General features: G+C 46.6%; 1 long non-coding RNA gene across 1 annotated transcript in view; it reads left to right on the plus strand.

Annotated features, from left to right (window-relative positions):
* The window catches only part of LOC120851364, a 43940-nt gene that overhangs the window by 4078 nt on the left and 14262 nt on the right, over nucleotides 1–25600 (plus strand). Inside the window, exon 3 of the long non-coding RNA XR_005718302.1 lies at nucleotides 7562–7629. This is a non-coding gene — a long non-coding RNA (uncharacterized LOC120851364). The remainder of the gene's footprint in view (nucleotides 1–7561; nucleotides 7630–25600) is intronic.

Consider the following 25600-nt stretch of genomic DNA (forward strand, 5'->3'; position numbering starts at 1 on the left):
TGCCTCCCCTGCCCTCAGCTCCTGGCTCCCTGCCCTGCTCACCTCCTGTCACTCCCCCTTTTGTTCTGCCCCCAGATACCCCCATATTTTCATTCTTGTGAGAATTTGCTCATGCTACATCTCCTGCTGGAAATGCCCCCCTTCCTTTACTTCTCCAATCCTGTCAGCCCAGTCAGAAATTCCATGAGGAAACCTCCCATTTGGCTCGAGGCGCTAGCAGTGTCTCTCCCAACCGTGCCTCTCAACCTCACGTAGCCCGTATCTACCTTCAGTTGTCTGTTTGCTCTTTCAGTCTCCCTCAGAAGCCTGGGAGCCCCAGGAGGACAGTTACTGTGCCAGGTTCGTCTTTGTACTCCAAAGCCAAGCCCTTCGTTTGGTGCCATTGGAGGCAAGGGTACAGGCTGCCACCATCCCAGTCAGAGCCAGGGCTGGCATTGCCAATCACTCAGGGTCACCTTTCCCTTGGAGTCTCAGGAGGCTTCAGTCTTCCACATAGCGTTCCAAAACATGGCGCAGAGAGGGGAATGCCAAACCACTTGAGCATTCTTGCCTTGAGAACCCCGTGAGCAGTATGGAAATGACACTGAAAGATGAGCTTCCCAGGTTGGTAGGTGCCCAATATGCTACTGGAGAAGAGCGGAGAAAGAGCTCCAGAAAGAATGAAGAGGCTGAGCCAAAGTGGAAGCAACCAGTTCTGGATGTGTCTGGTGGTGAAAGTGTTGTCTGATACTGTTAAGAACAATATTGCATAGGAACCTGGAAAGTTAGGTCCATGAATCAAGGTAAATTGGAAGTGGTCAAACAGGAGATATCAAGAGTGAACATCGACATATTTAGGAATCAGTTCAGTTCAGTTGTTCAGTTGTATCCAACTTTTTGTGACCCCATGGACTGCAGCACTCCAGGCCTCCCTGTCCATCACCAACTCCCAGAGTTTACTCAAACTCATGTCCATTGAGTCGATGATGCTATCCAACCATCTCGTCCTCTGTCATCCCCTTCTCCTCCTGCCTTCAATCTTTCCCAGCCTCAGGGTCTTTTCCAATGGGTCAGGTCTTTGCATCAGGGGGCCGAAGTATTGCAGTTGCAGTTTCAGCATCAGTCCTTCCAATGAATATTCAAGACTGATTTCCTTTCAGATGGACTGTTTGTATCTCTTTGCTGTCCAAGGGACTCTCAAAAGCATCAATTCTTCGGTGCTCAGCCTTCTTTATAGTCCAACTCTCACATCCATATGTGACTACTAGAAAAGCCATAGCTTTGACTAGACAGACCTTTGTTGGCAAAGTAATGTCTCTGCTTTTGAATATGCTGTCTAGGTTGGTCATAATTTCTCTTCCAAGGAGCAAGTGTCTTTTAATTTCACGGTTGCGGTCACCATCTGCAGTGATTTTGGAGCCCCAAGAAAATAAAGTCTGTCACTGTTTCCATTGTTTCCCCATCTATTTGCCATGAAGTAATGGGGCCAGATGCCATGATCTTAGTTTTCTGAATCTTGAGTTTTAAGCCAATTTTTCACTCTTTCACTTTCATCAAGAGGCTCTTTAGTTCTTCATTTTCTGCCATAAGGGTGGTGTCATCTGCATATCTGAGGTTATTGATATTTCTCCCAGCAATCTTGATTCCAGCTTGTGCTTCTTCCAGCCCAGCATTTCTCATGATGTACTCTGCATATAAGTTAAATAAGCAGGGTGAAAATATACAGCCTTGACGATCTGAAACCAATCTGTTCCATGTCCAGTTCTAACTGTTGCTTCTTGTCCTACATACAGGTTTCTTAGGAGGCAGGTCAGGTGGTCTGGTAACCATCACTTGAAGAACTTTCCACAGTTTGTTGTGATCCACACAGTCAAAGGCTTTGGTGTAGTCAATAAAGCAGAAGTAGATGTTTTTCCGGAACTCTGGCTTTTTCCGTGATCCAGCAGATGCTGGCAATTTGATCTCTGGTTCCTCTGCCTTTTCTAAATGCAGCTTGAACATCTGGAAGTTCACAATTCATATACTATTGAAGCCTGGCTTGGAGAATTTTGAGCACCACTGTGCTAGCATGTGAGATAAGCGCAACTGTGCGGTAGTTTGAGCATTCTTTATCATTGCCTTTCTTTGGGATTGCAGTGAAAACTGACCTTTTCCAGTCCTGTGGCCACTGCTGAGTTTTCCAAATTAGCTGGCATATTGAGTGCAGCACTTTCACAGGATCATCTTTTATGATTTTTTTTTTTTTACTTTCTTTTACTTTACAACACTGTATTGGTTTTGCCATACATCAGCATGAATCCACCATGGGTGTACATGAGTTCCCAATCCTGAACCCCCCTCCCACCTGTCTCCCCATTCCATCTCTCTGGGTCATCCCAGTGCACCAGCCCCAAGCATCCTGTATCCTGCATCAGACCTAGACTGGCGATTCATTTCTTACATGATATTATACATGTTTCAGTGCCATTCTCCCAAATCATCCCACCCTCTCCCTCTCCCACAGAGTCCAAAAGTCTGTTCTATACATCTGTGTCTCTTTTGCTGTCTCGCATACAATAGCTCAACTGGAATTCCATCATCTCCACTAGCTTTGTTCGTAGTGATGCTTCCTAAGGCCCACTTGACTTTGCACTCTAGGACGCCTGGCTCTAGGTGAGTGATCACACCATCATGATTATCTGGGTCATTAAGATCTCTTTTGCAAAGTTCTTCTGTGTATTCTTGCCACCTCTTCTTAATATCTTCTGCTTCTGTTAGGTCCATACCATTTCTGTCCTTTATTGAACCCATCTTTTCATGAAATATTCCCTTGGTATCTCTAATTTTTTAAAAGAAATCTCTAGTCTTTCCCATTCTATTGTTTTCCTCTACTTCTTTGCATTGATCACTAAGGACGGTTTTCTTATCTCTCCTTGCTATTCTTTGGAACTCTGGATTCAAATGGATATATCGTTCCTTTTCTCCTTTGCCTTTTGCTTCTCTTCTTTTTCTCAGCTATTTGTAAGGCCTCCTCAGACAGCCATCTTGCCTTTTGCATTTCTTTTTCTTGGGGATGGTTTTCATTACTGCCTCTTGTACAATGTTATGAACCTTTGTCCATAGTTCTTCAGGTACTCTGTCTATCAGATCTAATCCCTTGAATCTATTTGTCACTTCCACTGTTGTATTTTAGACTCTTTTGTTGACTATGATGGCTACTTCATTTCTTCTTAGGGAATCAATGAACTAAAATGGGCCAGAATGGGTGAATTTAATTCAAATGACCATTATATGTACTAATGTGGGCAAGAATCCCTTAGAAGAAATGGAGTACCCCTCCTAGTCAATGAGAGAGTCCACAATACTTGGGTGCAGTCTCAAAAATGACAGACTGATCTCTGTTTGTTTCCAAGGCAAGCCATTCAATATCAAAGTAATCCAAGTCTATGCCCCAACCACCAATGCCAAAGAAGCTGAAGTTGAACAGTTCTATGAAGACCTACATGATGTTATAGAACTAACACCCCCAAAAAGATGTCCTTTTCATCATAGGGGACTGGAATGAAAAGTAGTAAGTCAAGAGATACCTAGAGTAACAGGCAAATTTGGCCTTGGAGTACAGAATGAAGCAGAGCAAAAGCTAATAGAGTTTTGCCGAGAGAACACACTGGTCATAGCAAACACCCTCTTCCAACAACATGAGAAGGCTCTACACATGAACATCACCGGATGGTCAATACAAAATCAGACTGATTATATTCTTTGGAGCCGAAGATGGAGAAGCTCTATACAGTCAGCAAAAACAAGACCGGAAGCTGACCGTGGCTCAGATCATGAACTCCTTATTGCCAAATTCAATTCATTCATTCAGTCAAGTACGACTCTTTGCAACCCCATGGACTGCAGCATGCCAGGCCTCCCTGTCCATTACCAACTCCCAGAGCTTACTGAAACTCATGTCCATTGAGTCGGCAATACCATCCAACCATCTCATCCTCTGTTGTCCCCTTCTCCTCCCGCCTTCAATCTTTCCCGGCATCAGGTCTTTTCAAATGAGTCAGTTCTTCACATCAGGTGGCCAAAGTATTGGACCTTCAGCTTCAGCATCAGTCCTTCCAATGAATATTCAGGACTGATTTCCTTTAGAATGGGCTGTTTGGATCTCCTTGCTATTCAAGGGACTCTTAAGGGTCTTCTCCAATACCACAGTTCAAAAGCATCAATTCTTCAGCACTTAGCTTTCTTTATAGTCCAGCTCTCACATCCATACATGACTACTGGAAAAACCATAGCCTTGACTAGATGCACATTTGTTGGCAAAGTAATGTCTCTGCTTTTTAATATGCTGTCTAGGTTGGTCATAATTTTTCTTCCAAGGAGCAAGTGTCTTTTAATGTCATGGCTGCAGTCACCATCTGCAGTGGTTTTGGAGCCCAAGAAAATAAAATCTGTCACTGTTTCCATTGTTTCTCCATCTATTTGCCATGGAGTGATGGGACCAGATGCCATGATCCTTCTCTTTTGAATGTTGAGTTGTAAGCCAGCTTTTTCACTCTCCTTATTGCCAAATTCAGACTTAAATTGAGAAAGTAGGGAAAGACACCAGGCCATTCAGATATGACCTAAATCAAATCCCTTATGATTATACAGTAGAAGTGACAAATAGATTCAAGGGATTAGATCTGATAGACAGAGTACCTGAAAAACACAAGGATGGAGGTTCATAACATTGTACAAGAGGCAGTAATGAAAACCATCCCCAAGAAAAAGAAATGCAAAAGGCAAGATGGCTGTCTGAGGAGGCCTTACAAATAGCTGAGAAAAAGAAGAGAAGCAAAAGGCAAAGGAGAAAAGGAACGATATATCCATTTGAATCCAGAGTTCCAAAGAATAGCAAGGAGAGATAAGAAAACCGTCCTTAGTGATCAATGCAAAGAAGTAGAGGAAAACAATAGAATGGGAAAGACTAGAGATTTCTTTTAAAAAATTAGAGATACCAAGGGAATATTTCATGAAAAGATGGGTTCAATAAAGGACAGAAATGGTATGGACCTAACAGAAGCAGAAGATATTAAGAAGAGGTGGCAAGAATACACAGAGGAACTTTGCAAAAGAGATCTTAATGACCCAGATAATCATGATGGTGTGATCACTCACCTAGAGCCAGGCGTCCTAGAGTGCAAAGTCAAGTGGGCCTTAGGAAGCATCACTACGAACAAAGCTAGTGGAGATGATGGAATTCCAGTTGAGCTATTTCAAATCCTAAAATATGATGCTGTGAAAGTGCTGCACTCAATATGCCAGCAAATTTTGAAAACTCAGCACTGCCTACATGACTGGAATTGGTCAATTTTCATTCCAATCTGTAAGAAAAGCAATGCCAAAAATGTTCAAACTACCACACAATTGGACTCATCTCATATGCTAGCAAAGTGATGCTCAAAATTCTCCAAGCTAGGCTTCAACTACAGGTGAACCGAGAACCTCCACATGTTCAAGCTGGATTTAGAAAAGGCAGAAGAACCAGAGATCAAATTGCCAACATTCATTGGCTCATAGAAAAAGCAAGAGAATTCCCATAAAACATCTACTTCTTCTTCATTGACTACGCTAAATAAAGCCTTTGACTGTGTGGATCACAACAAACTGTGGAAAATTCTTAAAGAGATGGGAATACCAAACCACCTTACCTGCCTCCTGAGAGACCTGTATGCAGGTCAAGAAACAACAGTTAGAACCAGACATGGAACAATGGGCTCATTCCAAATTGGGAAGGGAGTATGTCAAGGCTGCATATTGTCACCCTGCTTATTTAACTTATATGCAGAGTACATCATGAGAAATGCTGAGCTGGAAGAAGCACAAGCTGGAATCAAGATTGCTGGGAGAAATATCAATAACTTCAGGTATGCAGATGACACTACCCTTATGGCAGAAAGCAAAGAGAAACTAAAAAGCGTCTTGCTGCTGCTGCTGCTGCTGCTAAGTTGCTTCAGTTGTGTCCAACTCTGTGCGACCCCATAGACAGCAGCCCACCAGGCTCCTCTGTCCCTGGGATTCTCCAGGCAAGAACACTAGAGTGGGTTGCCATTTCCTTCTCCAGTGCAGGAAAGTGAAAAGTGAAAGTGAAGTCGCTCAGTCATGTCCGACTCTTCGCGACCCCATGGACTGCAGCCTACCAGGCTCCTCTGCCCATGGGGTTTTCCAGGCAAGAGTACTGGAGTGGGTTACCATTTCCTTCTCGAAAAAAGCCTCTTGATGAAGATGAAAGAGGAGAGTGAAAAAGCTGGCAGAAGCTCAACGTTCTAAAACCTAAGATCATGGCATCTGGTCCCATCATTTCATGGCAAAGTTGGGGAAACAATGGAAAAGACGTTATTTTCTTGGGCTCCAAAATCACTGCAGATGGTGACTGCAGCCATGAAATTAAAAGACGCTTGCTCCTTAGAAGAAAAGTTATGACCAACCTAGACAACATGTTAAAAGGCAGAGACATTATTTTGCAAACAAAGGTCTGTCTAGTCAAAGCTATGGCTTTTCCAGTAGTCACATATGGATGTGAGAGTTGGACTATAAAGAAAGCTGAGCACCGAAGAATTGGTGATTTTGGACTGTGGTGTTGGAGAAAACTCCTGAGAGTCCCTGGGACTGCAAAGAGATCAAACCAGTCAATCCGAAAGAAAATCAACCTTAAATATTCATTGGAAGAACTGATGCTGAAGCTGAAGCTCCAGTACTTTGGCCATCTGATGCAAAAAGCTGACTCATTAGAAAAGCCCCTGATACTGGGAAAGATTGAAGGTAGGAGGAGAAGGAGATGACAGAGGACCGGATGGTTGGATAGCATTACTGTTTCAATGGACATGAGTTTGAGCAAGCTCCAGGAGATTGTGAAGGCCAGGGGAGCCCGTCGTGCTGCAGTCATAGGGTTGCAAAGAGTCAGCAAGACTGAGTGACTGAACAACAACAACTGCCCAGGAACCAAGATGAGCTTTCTTGACGGCAACTAGTGACTCATTAAATACTTGACTCAGATCTCTCAGCTGGGGGCTGCTGGCCCCTCAGATATTTGGCTCCAGGGCAGAATATCTGGGCTTACCATGATTGCTGAGAGATGCAGAGTGGACTTCCTCATGTTGCCTCAGCCTCACTCCTGAAGAAATCCCAGCAGGAAACCCACAGCTCTTCTCAGCACATGCACACATTCCCACATTTTCTCACTCTTGTACATTTACACACGCATTTCCCCTCATGCATGCACACATCCACACATACTCAGATATGCATAGCCCCACACATGCAAGCTGACACACACATGCTCTCACACATGTATACATATTTACACATCCACATATGCACACACTTGTGTCACATGCACATATTCCCACACTCACAAATACACTTCTATGAAGCATTTCATTAGTTTGCTTACGAACCCTCAGTGAGGGGTTCAGGGCTGCAGGGAGGTGTTACTTGACACAGTACGTAGTTCCTACTGTCTTGCAGTTCCTTCTCCCCACTTTCAGCATCTTTCCCCACCTCTTCCCTCCATTTCTCCAGCAGTACCCAACCCCAACGTCAAATCCTTGTCTCTGTTTTGCAGAAGCTTTCTACCGTGCACCCTGGAGTTGGGGGCCGCTCATATCTCTGTCTGTGAATCTCCACCCCCAGGTATTGACTTTCCCAGAGTTATTTGAATCATGTTTCTCTACCTGGTTTCAAATATTGTTATGACTAGATGGATGGCTTTATCAAAAGACTTTTGTCTAATACTCTCTGCTTCTCCTTTTAAACTAACACAGTTCAGTGACAAACACCGTTTAAAGCCTCTACTAGTGCCTGGCACCATGCCCAGCATTACCAACAGAGGCAGTACTGCCCCTAAAGGAGTACCCAGTCTAATAGCAAAAACAATTAGTGGCAAGTGAAGGGTGTGATTAATGACATTCTTGGAGGTGGACGAATGACTTCCCTGCTGTGTGATGACCAAATTCCAGGTGAACAGAATCAGGAGGGTCATCTTAGGCAGGAAGGACACATGCACAAAAGTGGTGGAGGGAAGGAGCCTAGCTGATGACCTGTGAGGGTGGAGCTGAGAGTGCAGGAGCAGAGCGAGCAAGCAGAAGCCAGACTGCACCGGGGTGGGCCTGTTGGCTGTGACTCTGTCCTGCCAACGATGGGCCCTGGTCCACTTGTGAAAACCATGATTCGAAAGGGAGCCGGTATTTCCGACGTCTTCCCCAAAACTGTCTGAGCCATACGCCCATCTGTCCGTCACCAAGGCCTTGGAAAAGTGTTCAGTGTCCAACTGTCCTCCAAGAAACACACACATCGGCGGCAACCCATATCCGATTCCTCTCACTGTCATCAGTTTCACCTGTACTTGAACCTCATCTACATGGAATCATCCAATATGGACTCCTTTATCTTTGGCTTCTTTAGCTCACAGTCTCTGAGATTCACCCCTGGGTAGAATCCTTTTAAAAACTTTGTTTCCAACATTGAGGGTTGGGGTGTGAAACCTGAGGGAGCCCAGACTTAACAGTTTTCTAATCACCCCACCACAGAAGCAGGGCTCTCATGAAAATTAGCTTTTATCCTCTTCTTTTAAAAGCTTACACAGAATATAAGCCTCAAGGACCACGATGTATAGCGAGCTGCCCCAGCCATACTGAGCAGCAAGAGTCTCACTACGGTCCATGACTTAAGAGACTCTATTAAATTCAGGGTGGATTTTCTATGCCCAGTGGTTTTCCATTTTTGTCTTTTAATTTTTGCTCTAAGGACTTAATTTTAACAAAAGAGCCAAATTACCACCATGCTTTAAAATGAACTTGTTTAGGGAAGTTTAAAACAGGCTTTAGAATATGGAGCTTTAATTAACTCTGGAAGATGGTAATTAAACAGCCCCTGTGCCCTGTCTCATGCTTTGCTAAAGCAAAGAAGAGAGACCAGCAACTGGAGGTTGGCAAAACACTGAGCCACCTAAAGAGCTTTAACGCTTCTCGTATCTCGGCTGTACCCTCAGACCAGTGACATGGGAATCTGTTGGGTTGGGACCTAGACACCAGAATAGTTTTTTAAACTCTCAGATTCCCATGTGCATCAGAAGTTGAGAATCTCTACTTTAGGCTGATTGACAGCTGTGGACAGTGATGGAGTGAGAGACAAAAAAGGGGAACGGGTGAGGCTGAGAGACAAGGAGAGGGCATCACACAAAAATACATCTCAGCTTAGGAAGGAACCAAGGGAACCTCAGCCAAGCCACAAGTCACCAAAGGACATTTCCAGCCTCTCAGGAAGAATTTTGTTATGGTGTGAACTGTGTTCCCCAGATATTGAAGCCCTAGTCCTAGTACTTCAGAATGTGACTCTAACTGCCTTTAAAAAGGTAATAAGGTTAAAATGAGGCCACTAGGATGGTCCTTATAAAAAGAGGAAATTAGGGCAGGCAAAATACGAGAGCCACATGCATGGAGGGATGACCCTGTGAAGAGGCAGCGAGAGAGCCACCATCTATAAGCCAAGGAAAGAAGCCTCAGAAGAATCCAACCCTGCCAGCACCCTGATCTTGGACTTCCATCCCCCAGAACTGTGAGAAAATGAATTTCTGTTGTTTTAAGGCATCCAGTCTGTGCCATTCTGTTATGGCAGCTCAAACAGACTAACACATTCCATGTCAGCTCTTTGGCCATATGTGTAAAGAGTCTTACAAGGGTTATTCTCTGGCCCAGTGTCTCCACTTCTAGGACTCTACCCTATACATTAATCAGGAATGACCTTAAAAAATTATCGGCTGAGATGGCCATAGAATATTCTTTATAGTTGTAGTTATTGGCAATGTTTGATAGTGGGTGAATGAAGGAATAAATGATAGCAATCAGTTCAACTGAGCAAGAAGTTATGAAGTTACCGAGATTTTTTAAGATGTATATTCAGCATGATCTCTCACCTATGTGAAAACTAATTGTTCTTAATCTAGATCAAGGATCTCATCCTGAGATCTCTTAACCCCATCCCAGGATGCTGGCTGTGTGTCTACTTTCTTTGGCCTCCAGCATCTAAGTTACCTACAGGTAGCACCCCCCCTCACCACACATGGACCCACAGGGAGTCTTCTAGCTTTCTAGCTTGTACCTCTCTATCCCAGACCCATACACAAGTGTGTATATATGAGAAATGTATTAAGCTGTAACTGCACTTTACTGCATATAAATTATGCATCAATTTTTAAAAGTATTTGAAATGCAAATGGAAAAATGCTGGAATTTAATAGATACATACACAGGTGACTGATACAGAGTCTGTGGATCTGGGAAAGGCAGGGACAGGAGGCTCAGTTTCTCTTAAGTTGGAAGTGTGGAATCAGGGAAGGTTCTGCTGAGAGGTGGCTCCTCTACTAAGACTTACAGGCTCAAAGAATGAATAGTGGAGATTGAATGTCTCAGATATTCTCATTCACAGGCTCAGAGGCCAATGGGGGTGCGTTCAGGTGGGAAGGTGGGGTTGGTAAAGGATGAGGGATGTGACAGGTCACCAGAGGGAGTGGTCTGTTGTGCTGAGTCCAGGAAGGATCCTAGCATGGCAGGTCAAGTGATCTGCTTTGTCAGTGATCTGTGCTGGGGGGTGGAGGTGGGGGCTGGGCCGCTGTCCCAGCTGTGGGGTGCAGGGGAGAGTGGGGGGATGTGGAGGTAGAGGAAAGGGCCTAGATGATGTGGCTGAGCCCCCAAGTCACTGTACTTTGGGATACAAATGAGTGGGCCCAGGCTGGAGGGCTAGGCTTTGTAGGTCTGTGAGTGTGAAGGGGAGCAGGGAACTGATTGGGAACTTAAACTTTGGGAACCAAAGAATATAGACAGAAGGATAGGGCGAGAAGATCTCAGGAAAAGGTCTTGGGTTGTGGCCTTGAACCCAGACTGGGTCAGGCTCTTGGCCGATCTGTTTTCCCCTTGTTTGGGGTTTGGTTTTTTTAGTATTTATTTATTTTTGGCTGCACTGGGTCTTTCTTGCTACACATCGGCTTTCTACTCTTTGTTGCAGGGCATGGGCTTCTCATTGTGGTGGCTTCTCTTGTTGCAGAGCATGGGCTCTAGGCCCAGGTTCAGTAGTTGTGGCTTGTGGGCTCAGTAGTTAAGGCACACAAGCTTAGTCACCCCATGGCATGTAGAATCTTCCTGGAGTAGGGACCAAACCCATGTCCCCTGCACTGGCAGATTCTTAACCACTGAATCACCAAAGCAGTCCCTCCTCCTCATTCTATTTTGTAATGACCTTTTTGTCCCCTCATCCCTTACCTCAATTTATAGAGGACAACACTAAGGTCCAGGAAAGGGTAGAGAGTTGACAAAGAAGGGGCATGCAAGTGGGTTAAGCAATGTGAAGCAAGCATGTAAGGGATCTGCTGGTGTCCTGGCCTTGGCCTGGGGCCAGCAAGCCCACTCAAGCTCACTTCAGAGCAGCCTGGTCCAGGAGGACCTCAGAAGAAACCGTCCCCCTGTCACCTAGTGAGGCCCCAAGCCAGTCATTTCAGGAGTGTGAACCAAATATGATGCCGAAATGTGCCTGGCCTATCTGTACAAGTTAGCAGCAGTTCCTTCTGAATTTCTGTCGGGTATTTTGCTTGGGTTTTTTGTTTTTGTATTTGTTTTAATTATCTAGATTAGCATTAGGTGAATTCCCATGATTAAAGGGTCCCCATTTTGTAAGACCAGCTGTCAAAGTGGAAGTAAGCACATGCTGGGTTTGCCCACCGCCCGGTGTTTAGTGGACAGAGGACAGTGGGACTTCTCCAAACCCCACTCTCCACCTTGTCATGAATTAATATCTCCTCACCATGTAAACAACATGGACTTTGTAAATGCAACTCTTTCTTTAATGTTTTAGTACAACATTTGCTCTTGTAATGAGTTGAGACCTCAGTATCACTATTCCAATGCAAACTAACCTCTTTTCCCAGCAAGGCCACTCCCCGGTTTCTGGTGCTGGAAGGGCTGGAGGGGCAGGTTTGGGATTGCTGGGTTGGGAGCTCTGGAAGGAAGACAGAAAAAAGAGATTTCCATAAGTGAAGACCTACCTGGGTCTGGGCATATACTCACAATTGTTTGATGAGGGTCTGCACCACAGAGGGGCCACCTCGTCTCCCTCTAGGCCTTTACTTCGGCCATTCCCTCCTCCCAGCATCCCTTCCTCCCACCTCTCTGTCCAGCAAAATCCTACCACATCCAGGACCGGCTTAGTGAAGCCGGGCTGGACAAGCAGGCAGCAGAGAGCTCAGGCTTCAGGGCGGGAAGACCTCTCAGGATGGCTGTGAAGATCTCACGCTTACAGCCACTATCAGGGCCACCTTGCTCTGGCACCAGGAGCTCGTCCTCTGCGATCTCCCAGCACTTGCAATATGTAAGCTTTGTTTCTGCCAATGAAGAAGACATGGGTTCAGTCCCTGGGTCGAGAAGATCCCCTGGAGGAGGAAATGTCAACCCACTCCAGTATTCTTGCCTGGGAAATCCCGTGGACAGAGGAGCTTGGCAGGCTGCAAGCCATGAGATCATAAAGAGTCAGTCACGACTCAGCAACTGAACGACAACAACAATGCTTTGTTTCAGAAAAATAAGCACTGAAGTTGCAGGACTGAATATATTCTAATATCCATTTTTAAAAAAATAAAATAAAATAAAATTACTGTTTATGTAGACATGAATATAGAACATTTGGGAATATACACACATATATAAAGAGATATGTCTTTTTAATACACTTTAAAATTTATTTTATTTATTATTTATTTTTTATTTTTTATTTATTTATCTTTGGCTGTGCTGGGTCTTGCTGTGCACGGGTTTTCTCTAGTTGCAGCGACCGGCGGCTACTCTCTAGTTCTGGTGCACGGGCTTCTCATTGCAGTGGCTTATCTTGCTGTGGAGCACGGGCTCTAGAGTGTGCAGGCTTCAGTAGTTGTAGCACAGGGGCTTAGTTGCCCTAAGGCATGTGGGATCTTCCCCAACTAGGGATCAAACCCATGTCTCTTTTCCCCTGGCTGAATTTGCCTCTGTCCCCAACATGCCAGCCCAGGCCAGGGCACAGTGCAAAGTGGGCAAGTGTTTGTTAAGCGTATCATGGAGAGTGCAAGGGGAGAGTGCACCCCCCCTTGAGACAGGGACATGATGTTATTGCATCACAGTGCTGGAAGGGCACTCATGAGTCCTCAGGAAATATTTGTTGAATGAGTGAACGAATGAACAAGAATCCAGTCTGAGTGATCATAAATTCTGAGTTTATATTTCTGAACCAAAGGAGTTTTTCCATATTTTTATTTATTTATTTGGCTGTGCTGCATCTTAGTGGCAGCATCAGGATCTTTAGTTGTGGCATGTGGGATCTACCTCCCTGACCAGGAATCCAACCAGGCCCCCTGCACTGGGACCATGGGGTCTTAGCCACTAGACCACCAAGGAAGACACTGGGCAAAAGGTAGCAATTAAAAAATTAATACAGTGCTTTAGTACAAAAGGGACTCTACTTCAATATAACAACAGATGGTTGCCTAAATAAATTATATATGCTCCCTTAATGAAGTCAACTGCATTCATAATAGTTTGGGGAATTTCTAACAGGATGAAAAAGGCTGAGAATCTAACAGTAAGTTTTTTTAAAAGCACGACACAAAATGGTGTGACTGGACCACCCAGGAAGGAATTAATGGTTTTGTATTATATTCATATTAGAAACCAAAGACACAATGAAAGAAGGTACCAACTGAAGAGGCCTTAGAAATGTGTTATCAACAGGTGTAAAATTTTTTTCATTATAAAGTAACAGAATTATACTTCAGAAATTTGAAAAAAGAAAGAAGAAAAGGGTATACTCACACCATGCTAACATATCCACTCTCTGTGTTTTCATGCACTTCCTTCAGGCTATATGAATGTGTGCACATTTACCAAATCTACACGTTACCTAGCAGACTGCTCACACCATTTTGTATCATGCTTTTTAAAAACTACTCAGCTTTTTTCATAGTTAGAAATTCCCCAAACTATGAGTGCAGTTGACTTCATTAAGGGAGCATATATAATTTATTTAGGCAACCATCTGTTGTTATATTAAAGTAGAGTCCCTTTTTTATTACAGCACTGTATTAATTTTTTAATTACTAGCTTTTGCCCAGTGTCTTATCATTTTACTCTGGGGTGCCATTCAAAGATGTTTCAGCACCTCAGATCCATGTCTCTGGAAGCAAAGGAGAGCTGGGCCATATCAAAGTGAAAGTGAAAGTCGCTCAGTCGTGTCTGACTCTTTGCAACCTCATGGACTATACAGTCCATGGGATTCTTCAGGCCAGAATACTGGAGTGGGTACTGGAGTGGGTAGCCTTTCCCTTCTCTAGGGGATCTTCCCAACCCAGGGATCGAACCCAGGTTTCCCACATTGTAGGCAGATTCTTTACCAGCTGAGCCACAGAGGAAGCCCAAGAATCTCCAGCAGATCTTCCTGACCCAGGAATCGAACCAGGGTCTTCTGCATTACAGGTGGATTCTTTACAACTGAGCTATCAGGTGTCAAAGTGGCCTGGCCACAAATTATTAGTTTACCAGTCCACGCTAGATAAGGAGCTTCCATCAGAGTCAATCACTGCTTCCTTCCTGGAGAAAGTCTTGCTACAAAGAAAAGTCAGCTGAACTAAACAGTGAGCCTGGTGTCACAGTGATGTACATTCTGGTGCAAACTCCTTACTCCTTCTTGGACATTTAACCAAAAATTCAGACCAGCGCTGGTCTGAGGTCACATCTTGAATAGTACTTGTCTAGACAGCTTCATTGAGCATGAGTGGATTCAGTGGGAAATCCACCCTCTGGGTGGATTTGTGCTTGGGTTTGGAAGGAGAGTAATAACCTCCCTGCCCCCAAGCCACACACAAGGGTACTCCATCCCGCAGCTGCTGCTCCCATGCTCTTGGGAGTCTGTGTCGTGTTCCTGCAGGGTGCACTGGTACACACAGGTGGTCGGTCACCTGCACACTGCCACACACGCGTGTGCACAGCCAGGGCTGCTCCTGGAAGAGAGAAGAGCCAGGGAAGCTCAGTCTGAAGGGCCTCCATGACAGCTGTGCTGTTGACGCATTTCATAGGACCCTTAGGCTAGCCTTAAGGACAGAACGTTTTCAACTGAGTTTTAATTATTCTCAGAAAAAGAAAAGGAAGGATTTTTAGGATTTTAAGCTGAAAAGTGACGTAGTCAGGTTTGCATTGTAGAAGGAGCAACTGTTCTGTGCAGAATAGACTAGAGGGAGTGAGACCAGAAGTGAGGATTCTAGCAGGAAGGTCAGAACTAGACTGGTAGGCTTCCCCCTCCTCCCAGGCTCCGGCCACAGCTTCATCATGGCAGGAGTGTACTCTACTAGTCCTGGACTGCAGGCTTGGTCTGTGACTTATTCTGGTCAATGGATGGAATGGGGCAGGAGTGACTGGATACCAGTTCTGAGACTTGACCTTAATTAAGAGACTTCACATGTTTCTGTCTTCCCTGGTGGCTCAGATGGTAAAGCGTCTGCCTGCAATGCGGAAGACCTGGGTTCAATCCCTGGGTTGGGAAGATCTCCTGGAGAAGGAAACGGCAACCCACTCCAGTACTCTTGCCTGGAGAATCCCACGGGTGGAGGAGGAGCCTGATAGGCTACAGTCCATGGGGTCGCAAAGAGTCGGACATGACTGAGCGACTTCACTTTCACATGTTTCTACCTGCTCATCACCAGGAGACGGATGTGCCCAGCTAGCCTGTGATCCTGGAGGATAAGAGACATGCATGCAGCACACCCACCCCTCCTGCTTGTGGATTCACGGGTCAGTGCAGCGGAGGTCAGTGGAGGTCCAGAGCCGTGAGAAAGAACTGCCTGTTACTGTAGGCCACAGAGGTTCATGGCTATGTGTTAGGCAGCAGTGCTGCTGCAGCAACAACTGATACAGCGAGGGTGGGAGGGCATGAACAAAGCCAGGGAGTGCCTAGGCAAGCAGCTGGAATTGGTCATCAGGGTGGGTGGGTGAGACTGATGGAGCATCTCTGAGGGCTTGGAGATAGGGCTCAGGTTTCTGGGCGGCTGGAGGTGCAGTCCCTGTGCTGGAGGGCATGGGGAAGAAGGACAGAAGTGACCTCCTGCATTAGATTTACGTCAGCAACTCTCTCTCCTTGCCACGACTCTATTTCTTTGTTTCTGAAGGAGTCTGGGGCCTGTCTGTGAGGAAAACCCCTTGGGGGCTAAACCACTGAGTGGGATCTCCTGCATCCCTGCCGCCACACTCAGTGATACTCTGGCTCTGTCAGAACCCCTCACCTCCACTACAGACTCATTGGAACAAGCCCTGACTTGGACAGGGGGTGAATTAGTCTTCCCAGGCATGGGAGCCACTCAAGGGAGGCCCTGAGATTTCCTAAGGCTTCTTGCCTTAGAGAATGCAGTCTGTTCTCATTACTTTCATTTTCTTAAAATATCTGCCTTTGCATCAGTGAAACTGGCCAAAATGTTCACTTCTTTATTTCCAGTGAGACAAGTGGAGCTCAATTTTCATTGGATAATTATTTTCAATTAAGTGATAACAATCCTGTTTTGTGCAAAAATAATCTTGTCCAAAGACCAAACGGTTTATCCCACCCAAGAAACAAGGAGGCAATGGCGGGGAGACCCATCAGCATGTTTTCCATGAGGTGAAGGGGTGTCCCTCCTGGGGCACCTCTCACCTCGTGGGCCACGTGGCACCAGTGGCCTGGTCTGCCTGCTGATTCTCTGCACTGCAGCTGCCTTTTTCTGCCTTGAACTGAGAAGGAAGCACCTCTTGGCAACTGCCAGGTACTGGAAAAGCAACTGGTGCTGAGAAGGGCCCTGAACAGAGGCAGGAGACCTGAGTTCCAGACTAGCTATGTATCCCCATGCAAGCCTTCCTGCCTCCCGAGGACACATGTGCTTTGGAGTACTCCTGAATGGTCTGGTCACCCTGCTGACCTCAGCCACTGCCCAGTCAGGCCTTGATGTCAGGTTTGAAGAAGCCATAAGGCTGTTCACTTGGCTGTAAAGGCAGCAGACGCAGCCAGACCCATCCCTTGCCACACCTTCTGATACCCTATGTTGTGTGTACAAGTTATGTCAAGTCGCTTTACTTGCTCACCACTCTGGTCCATCTTACAGAGGTCTTCACAGAGTCACGGGGGCCTGCAAGTCTCATTACTTCATGGTGATGTCATATTCCCACTTCAGACTAGAACTCTTCACTTCCGCTTTCAGTTCTTCTCTACTGTTGTGATTCTGGGTAAAACCCCTCTCTACCGATTCAGCTGCCGAGAACATCTCCCACCAATGTCTTCCTTCTTCCTAATGCTGTATTTTCATTATGAATCCAAAAGTAGATGCAGTTATAATTGTACACTGAGAAAGACTCTTAAGTTCATACATTCCTTATTGAACTTGAACATGATCAGATTTATCAAGAACAGCAAAATACACAGTCCAGAAACCTTTTCCCCTCACCGAGGCAGCAATCAGCTGAGCTCCAGGTCTGTGCAGGTGGTAGTAGAGCCCTGTGGTCCCTACTGGCCTCCTGACCTCCACTCCCCACCCCACATCCTCCCTGGGGGACCTCAGGGAGGCCTGGGGAACAATTTGGGAGAAATATGAGGAAGCCACGACAACACGTGCAAGCCTATTTTTAAACAATCAACTGCTCTTGAGGAAAGAGATCAGTGTTTGCGTGGGATGGGGTAGGGGGTGGATAATGTGGTTGATAAGTAATGTGAATTATTTGTTCTATATTTATGTGGAAAGATGTTTATAAATATTTGTGTGAAAAGAGTACATATTGCTAAGTGAAAATGAAATGAAAATGAAAATCTGACAATACATATGATCTCATTATTGGTGGAAAAAAGAAAAACTGCCTTCCTGCCCACCCTCCTATTATTACTTACATAGAAAGAAATGAGGATTAAGGTGATTCAAACAAATAGCTGATGTGAATTTTTGTGTCCAGTATTTACAATATTTGATGCTTCAGGAAAGATGATACAAGAAACCAAGGGGGGAAGAAAACCCTCCAAAGCTCTTGTTGTTGTTCAGTCGCTCCATTCTGTCCAAATCTTTGCAACCCCATGGACTGCAGCACTCCAGGCTTCCCTGTCCTTCATTGTCTCCTGGAGCTTGCTCAAACTCATGTCCATTGAGTTATTGATGCCATCCAACTTGCTAACCATCTTGTCCTCTGTCACCCCCTTCTCCTCTTGTCGTCAATCTTTCCCAGCATCAGAGTCTTTTCCAGTGAGTTGGCTCTTTGCATCAGGTGGCTGAAGTATTGGAGCTCTAGGTCTATGAAATTCACCACCCACCCCAAAAGCCTGAAACTCAGGAGGGCTTTGGACATCAACTTCATGCCATCAGCAGTAGATAAAAGGAATACTGATCAGAAAAGCCAGCTTTTCCCTCCTACATCCTCCCCTAAGACTAACTAAAGTTCCCCCAGGCTGGTGGAGGAAGATGAATGGAGGATAAGCATGAAAATGTAATGCTGGAGGACTTTTGAGAAGGGGCCAAGTCCCTGATCCCTCGCTCAGAGACTTGGCCTGGAGGTAGGGGGTGATAATAGCCCCTCATGAGCCAAGGATCTGAGAGCAGAGAGGACTGCAGCCTTACTGCACTGCTGGGTCTAGACACCTACCTAGAATGGTGTCTGGTAGACAGCAGGAGAGGCTGACGGGAGAGCCAAAGACTTCCAGGGTGCCTCAGAGGGTACCAGGCTCTTTGCCAGGCCCCACAGCAAGCACTGCTGTCCCTCTGCTTTTCCAGCCCTGGCTGGCGCTCCTCAGAGCTCAGACAGTCCTGCCACTGGGTGGCCAGGTTGGGGACAGCAGTAGGGCTCCATACTGGAGTCTCCTGTATATTCACTGGTGTACAGTTCTCCTACCGCCCTGGTCACTGACAGATGAGGAAACAGAGGCTCAGAGAGGTTACATGGTTTGTCCAGGTCACAGAGTGGAACTCAGACCATGGTCTGACTTCTTGTCAGTTTCAAATGACTTTAGCCCCACATTCTCTTCTCAACTAAGTGGAGACAAAAAGATCAAAAGTGACGGTGCCAGGGCCCCAAAACCAGACTGGACAGGAATTGGGAGAGAAGAAACCGTGGAGCCACCATACCTCTCAGGTACAGTTTGCTGTATTCAAATTAGATGGTGCAATCTCCATGAATAAAGTTACCATTCCCAAATGGATCACGCCCAATTTAAATATATAAGAGACCATTAACGGGCCAGGATGTCTATTAGAATTTTGCACCAGCATCATTTGTGGTGTAGTTTTGCTGATACACAAGGGGCCCTATGGATATCACAAGCATGAGGTACCCTTGGCCTCGGGCTGGCTGGGTGCTGAGGGCCAGAGTCCTCCAAGAAGTTCTGACCCACGCTCCTGAGGGTTGGAGAGCTTCCCTCTGTCCAAGAACATCAGATACCCTTCCCTGGCCCCAGCCCCCCTCCCCATCACCCAGCTGAGTGACCTTGACAACCACTGCTGATGGGTTTCCCTGAGCTAACCCTGAGGAGTTCATCAAGCAGGAAGTTTATGGAGGAGGTTCCCGGATCAACATCTGAGGAAGGACAGGGAGGAAGCAGCCATGGGCAAAGAGAAGATTCTAGCTGCTAGACAGGCTCAGTAAGGAGGGGAGACCCCTGAAGTGGAATGTCAGTGGTGTTCGGAGTTACACAGAGCAAGCCGGCCAGGCCTCAGTGGCCCCACATAGGTCAGTCATAGATAACGGGCTGCCTGGGAAGGGAAGTGACCTGAGACCAGGCAGCTGGGCCTCCATGGAAGAGGGTCTTGGCAGGCAGCAACAACGGACGCTGTTTGGTGTTGCCTCCCGTCTGTCCAGTGAGGGTAATCCTGACCCTGCCTCAGGGCCCCAGGTCAGAAAGAGATAATGCATGCGAACCTAAGCTCAGGCCTGCATACAGTGAGGGCTCAGAACATGCCGGCCCCGCATGTCTCTGTCCTGACTCAACGTCCAGGATGACCTGCACTCTGCTCCCTTAGCTTCGTTCTCCTTCCCCAGCATCCAGAAAGCGTCCAGCCTCTCTTGCACACCTCTACTGACAGACAGATCACTGGTTCCCAAGTCAGCCCGAGTCACTGTGAACACCTTTGTTTCTCGTTTATCGTGGTATATACATAACATAAAATATACCATTTTAACCCGTTTTAAGTGCGCAGTTTGGTGTCACTGAGTATTAATATATCCATAATGTTGTGTCACCATCACCACCATCCAACTCCAGAACTTTTTTATCTTTCCGAACTGACTCTCTAGACCCATTAACACTAACTCCCAATCTCCCCTCCCCCACCCCGGCAGCCATCATTCTGCTTTCCGTCTCAGTTCATTTGACTACTCTGGATATAGTATATACGTGGAATCATACCTGCAGTGTTTGTTCTTTTGTGCCTGGCTTATTTCAGTCAGCATAATGTCTTCAAGGTTCATCGTGTTGTAACCTGTATCAGCATTGCATTCCTTTTTGTGACTGAATAATATCCCATTGTGTGTATATACTGCATTTTATTTATCCATTTATCTGTTGATAGTCAATTGGGTTGTCTGCACCTTTTGGCTATTGTGAATAATGCTGCAGCAAACGTGAGTGTGCAGATATCTCTGCAAGTCCTTACTTTCCATTCTCTGGAGGATATACCTGGAAGGGGGATTGCTGGCTTCTGTGGTAATTCTATGCTTAAGTGCTTGAGGAAGCACCATAGTGTTTCCCACAGCACCTGCACCTGTTGAGTGGCTCTGACTGAGAAAACCGTCCTGCATGCGCTGGACTCCGCATCCCCATGGCTTCCCTCACTGGCTTTGCCCTCAAGGCCGTGTCCCTCAGCAGCCTGAGAGCCTACTGGGCTCTCTCTGCTCTAGGCAGGTCTCCCTGGGGGCTCTTGTCCCCTGAAGTTGGGTCCACTGGTACACGTGCCTCTCAGGGCTCCTCTCCAACCATTCTTTGTAAAGAGCGCATTCTCTAGAGAAACTCCCCCAGGCTGGGAACATCCAGGCCGCCCTGTTGTGGGGAGGGGGCGCCTCAGAGCTGGGAATGAGCTTGTGGTGGTGTGTGGAGTGCACCCCGTACCTCAGCCTGCCCCACCCGCCAGCTGGTTCTCTGACCCTCACTTGCTCCTTTCCCTCACTCCCCTCTGGCCACATGAGTCTTTCATCTACCCTCTTCCCAGCTCAGAGCTCCCCTCATTCTCACCACACAGATTTCAACTCAGAAGTCAACTTCTGAAGGAGACCCTCACTGACTACCTGGCGTGAAGTCCCCCACTCGCACGCTTTCTATCACCTTTCTGGCTCGGCTTCCTTCACTGAACTCACTGCTGTCTACCAGCAGGTAAGCCCATGGGTCTGGAGCTCCTCTGGTCCCTGGCTCTGTCCTGATGCCCAGAAGGTGCCTGGCATCGAGGAGACACTCAGTGCCAAGTATGAAGGCCAAGAATCACTGTCTCCCCCACTCTCTCCTCCTGGCTGGGGAGTCCAGGACCTGAGGCAAGGACCCTCTCCCAGGGTCTCACTCTCATCAGCAGTGACCTGGGTACCTGGCCTCAACCATCCCTACAGCCTCTCCCTGCTTTTCCGAGTCTCCTAAGTTCATTAACCTCACTAACGAAATAAAAATCTCCAAACAGAAGTATAAATGTAACCCGGGAAATTCTGAAGGCATTTTATACATTTAAAGAGGTACCATAGGGTTAAAATTGAAATTTTACTCTGCTCTGTTTCCTAGATGAAACTGAAAGTTCTTTGATAGTCATAAGGCTTTAAAATATCTAACCTCAGTTTCCGAAGGGGATGAAGACTGTCTCTTCACCCTCCACTCCTAAAGACTCCTGATTTCCCCGTCCTGAGACATTTTCCATCTCCCTGTCCTGGACCTATCTGAAGTCCACCCAGTGGGAGATTGTGCATGTGATGTGAGTGTGGAGAGAGGGGTTATGTCATCACCACCAACAGGACTTCCCTGGTGGTCCTGTGGTTAGGACTGCACATCCCCAGTGCAGTGGGCGTGGGTTCAACCCCCAGATGGGGAACATCCTGACTGCCACATGGTGCAACCAAAACACAGCAAACAACAGCAACAAATAAACCGAATGCCCCTTCAGTGGGGAAACAGGTGGTGACCACTGCTCTTCCAGTTGTACTAAACCTCTCTAGGCAGCTGCTCTAGACATTGAACTATATGAGTTTTTGCTCAGGGCCCTTTCAATGTCTGTGAGGAGGTATCATGGTGGCTCTTCTACTGCCGAGTGGTGAAGCCAGCCCAGATCCAGGGCAGCACCGCAGTCATAGGACACTCTCGGAGGAACTCTACAGCAGGCCAGGCCCACAGGGGCACGGGGGGTGTGGAGGTTGAGGGGGGGCATTGAGGGGGCAGAGTGTGCACAGGCCCTGACTCTGCTAGCCAGGAAGTGCAGACTCAGCCCAGAAGGGAATCCTCACACAGGCTTGCCTCACCCTGGCCCAGCCCAGTCCCCAACCTCGCCGCAGGCTGGGTGACTAGTGGGAGGAACCCTGGATGCAGCTCAAGGTCTACGACTCCCAACTCTGTCTCTGCCACCAAATGTGGACCAGGCACACCTTGACTCTCCCCTTTTATGAACCAAAAGGGTTACACTGGATCATTTCCAAACTTCTCTCTCTGTGATTTCTCCTTTGTTCCTGCCCTTGTTGCAGTCCCTGAGGTGGGGCTGCGTGAAGCCAAGATGCCCAGGGTGACTCTGTCCTCACTGAGCCCAAAGTGTGGGCACAGAACTGAAATACGAGCGTGAACTCTGCTCGGTGGGAAGGAGACTTGAGTGTGGTCCAGGGAGGTGTTCTAGAAGCTCCGAATGAAGAGTCTGCAGTGGGGAGGCCAGAGCTGCTTCCTGGAGGAGCAGGACTGGAGCTGCACCTGCAGTATTTGGGGGTGTGCATATGCTGAGGTGGACGGGGGGCGGGGAAGGGGGAAGCATCATGGAGGAGGGCGGGTGGGGGACCCAGCCAGGCCAGCAGGTGGTCCAAAAGGAGGGGCACGTGAGAAAATTTCTTGGTGTCCCAGTACTGTGGAGCAGGGAAAAAAGGGTTTCGAGGTTTGCTCATTTGTGGGGTCAAAGTGTGAACAAAGGATGTTTTTTTTTGCCTGTGACAGTAGCTTGTCTCTGGCCACAAGAGGGTCTTATTCTGGTGACAGCATGAATGATCAGGACTCCTCCAAAGAAGTTCTTGGGTCTGTTGCCACCTCCAGCATAAGAGTCCCAAGTGAGACCAACCCACACTGTATTTCATAAAAAGGCATTTCTGTAAATGTGACATAAGAGCATCACAGAACCTTTGGAAAAGGGGAAAAGTAAAATTACCCCCAGGCATCCATTAATAATGTCCGTGAGATATTGGGTGTGTTCCCATCCAGTATTTTCCATAAGCATGGGTGTGCACGGGCTACTGCTATACGTCTTATCTCCATATCACATGTATTTTTATTTTTTTTTAATTAAAAAAAAAAACTGGCCATGCCACTCAGCATGTGGGATCTCAGTTCCCCAACCAGGGATTGAACCCATCCCCCTATAGTGGAAGTCTAGAGTTTTAATCATCAGGGAATTTCCCTTACATATATTTTTAAATACATAAGAAATGCACGAGGCACACGTGCGTCATTCTTCCTGCCCTGCAGTGACCCACCTTTAAGAAACGATGCTGTGTACAAAGCATAGGAGGCAGTGAGAGAGGTGCCGGCTGGCATGTGCCAGAATGATGTTAGATGTGTGTCTCTAGGCCAGGCAGCCATCACAAGGCTGCGTGTGATTGCTGGTTTCTGCTCGGTGTCCTGTCTTGTAATCTCAACGTGTATTTGTGACCTTGCTCAGTGTTCATTGTCTATTAAATGCACTACAAAACTTAATTCCCATGGTTGGTGGCTGAGTGAAGGAGCTTTTAAAAGAAAGGTGTTTCCTTTTAACTTAGAAACTCTTGTTATCATTTTTTTGAGACTCAATTTTTTTTAGAGTAGTTCTAGATTCACAGCAAAAGTGAAAGGAAGGTACAAAGGCTTCTCATATGCCTTCTCCTGCACACACGCACAGCTTCCCTCACGGTCAGCGTCATGTAGCAGAGTGCACACTTCTCACCAAGGGTGAACCTACACTGGTGGCAGCAGTAAAGAATCTACGTGCATGCAGGAGACCTGGGTTCGATCCCTGAGTCGGGAAGATCCCCTGGAGGAGGGCACGGCAACCCACTCCAGTACTCTCGCCTAGAGAATCCCATGGACAGAGGGCCCTGGCAGGCTGCAGTCCTTAAGGTCTCACGGAGTCAGATAGGACTGAAGCGACTAAGCAGCAGCGGCAGCAACCTGCACTGACACACTGACCGCTCAAAGTCCGCAGTCAGCCGCAGAGTTCACTCCTGGTGTTATATCCTCTGTGTTAAGTGACATGTGTCCATCACCTTAGTACCATACAGAGTATCTTCACAGCCTTAAAAATCCTCTGTGCTCTGCCTGTTCATCCTTCCCGCCCACCTCCACCCCAAAACCACTTATCTCTTACTGTTTCCAGAGTTTTGACTTTTGCAGACTAGGAGATTGTCTTCTTTCACTTAGTAACATACCTTTAAGATTCCTCCTAGTCTTATTTATAGCTTTAGAGCTCGTTTCTTTTTAATTCTGAATGGTATCCCACGGCCTGGAAGTACCACTGTTTATTTATTCACTCACTACTCAAGGACATCTTGCTCGTTTCTAAGTTTTGGCAGTTATGAATAAAGCTATTATAAATATCCCTGTGCAGGGTTCCACGTGGGCATAGGTTCAGTTCCTTTGGGTCAATACCAAGGAGTGTGATTGCTGGATCCTATAGTAACAGCCCGTTTGGCTTTGTAAGAAATGGATAAACTGTCTTCCAAAGTGATGGGTATGCATTCCCACCAGCAGTGACGGAGGGTTTCTGTGGCTCCTCCTCGTCGTCAGCATTTGATGCTGTCAGTGTTTGGGATTTTGGTCATTCTAATTGGTGTGTAATTGTAATTATTGTTGCTTTTTTAATTAAATATTTATTTGTTTTTGGCTTTATTGGGTCTTAGTTGCGGCATCTTTCACCGTGGTGTGCAGGCCTCTCTCTAGTTGAGGCCTGCAGGCTCAGGAGTTGCCCTGTGGCCTGTGGGATGTTAGTTCCCTGACCAGAGATGGAGCCCGTGTCCCCTGCATTGGGAGGTGGATTCTTAACCACCAGGGAAGACCCTTGTTCTTCTAACTTGCATTTCCCTGATGGAATATCCTGTGGAGCATCACTTAATAGGCTTCTTAGTCTTCTGTTATCTTCAATAGATGAGGTGTCTGTTGAGGTCTTTGGCCCATTTTTTAACCGGGTAGTTTGTTTTCTTGTTGTTGAGTTTTAAGAATTCTTTGTGGGACTTCCCTGGTGGTCCAGTGGTTAAGACTGCACTTCCACTGCACTGGGTACAAATTTGGTCCTGTGAAGGCACCTAAGATCCCACATGCTATGCAGTACGGCCAAAAACAACAACAAAAAAGAGTTCTTTGTATATTTTGGGTATCAGTCCTTTATCAGATACGTCTTTGGTAAATATTG

Source organism: Oryx dammah, unplaced genomic scaffold, assembly GCF_014754425.2.
Source record: "Oryx dammah isolate SB20612 unplaced genomic scaffold, SCBI_Odam_1.1 HiC_scaffold_1, whole genome shotgun sequence".
NCBI classification, from domain to species: Eukaryota; Metazoa; Chordata; class Mammalia; order Artiodactyla; family Bovidae; genus Oryx; species Oryx dammah.